Raw genomic sequence first — 1,075 nt, forward strand, 5'->3', positions numbered from 1 at the left:
TCCTTATTACATGCAAAATAATTATTCCTCCACCTGACAGCGGGACCCACCGGACGGGCCACCGTATTTCGCGAAAAAAACGTTTCCCCCTGACTGTTGGGACCCACCAGCTACATCTTCGCACGCAAGGAAGTGCGTCTGGGCAAAAAACGATTCGCCCCCTGACTGCTGGGACCGACCAGCTACATGTTCGCAGGCAAGGAAGTGCCTGACAGTTGGGACCCACCTGGTCGTAGCGTACATAGCATTGTCATTCTAGTCACGAACGTGTACGTACATACTGGTCGATGTAGAGGCGCGCACGTGTCGTAGTAGAGGCGCGCACGTAGCATGTACGCATACGTACAGCGGCGAGGGTGCAAGAAAGAAAATACGGCCACGTATGTGTACATACGGGCGGGCTCTCGAACGCCTACTCACGCATACGTACGGCCATGGCTCGTGTACATGGCTGGGTCGGAACGGAGAAACAGCATCGTCGTCGTGTTCATGGGGAGGCAACGAAATGCTCGTGTTCATGGGGAGGCAACGGAATGCGTCGTGTTCATGGGGAGGCAATGGAATGCGTCGTGTTCATCGGGAGGGCTTGGACGGAACAGGTGATGGAAACAAGGCCTGGCGTACCGCAGAACGGAGGAAACGGCCTTGTGTTTGACCGGCCACGTTCAAAACGGGATCATGTTCATCGGGAGGGGTCTGGCGTACCGCAAAACGGAGGAAACGGACCTCCTATGGTCGAAACGGGGGTCCTGTTGATCGGGAGGGGTGTGGCGTACCGCAAAACGGACGAAACGGACTTGTGTTGGAGCGCTACGGTCGAAACGGGGGTCCTATTCATCGGGAGGGGTGTGGCGTACCGCAAAACGGGACTCCACGGGATACTGCTCATCTCCACCATCGACCTCCTCCAGCCTCCACGGGCTCCTATTCATCCAGCCTCCACGGGCTCCTGTTCATCTAGCCTCCACCGCGCGCTACTCCACCGGCTACTGTTCAACCACCCCTCCACCATCTACTATTCATCTAGCCCTCCACACCACGGGGTCCTGTTCAACCACCCCTCCACGGGCACCCC

The sequence above is a fragment of the Triticum aestivum genome, chromosome 5A (assembly GCF_018294505.1).
Source record: "Triticum aestivum cultivar Chinese Spring chromosome 5A, IWGSC CS RefSeq v2.1, whole genome shotgun sequence".
NCBI classification, from domain to species: domain Eukaryota; kingdom Viridiplantae; phylum Streptophyta; class Magnoliopsida; order Poales; family Poaceae; genus Triticum; species Triticum aestivum.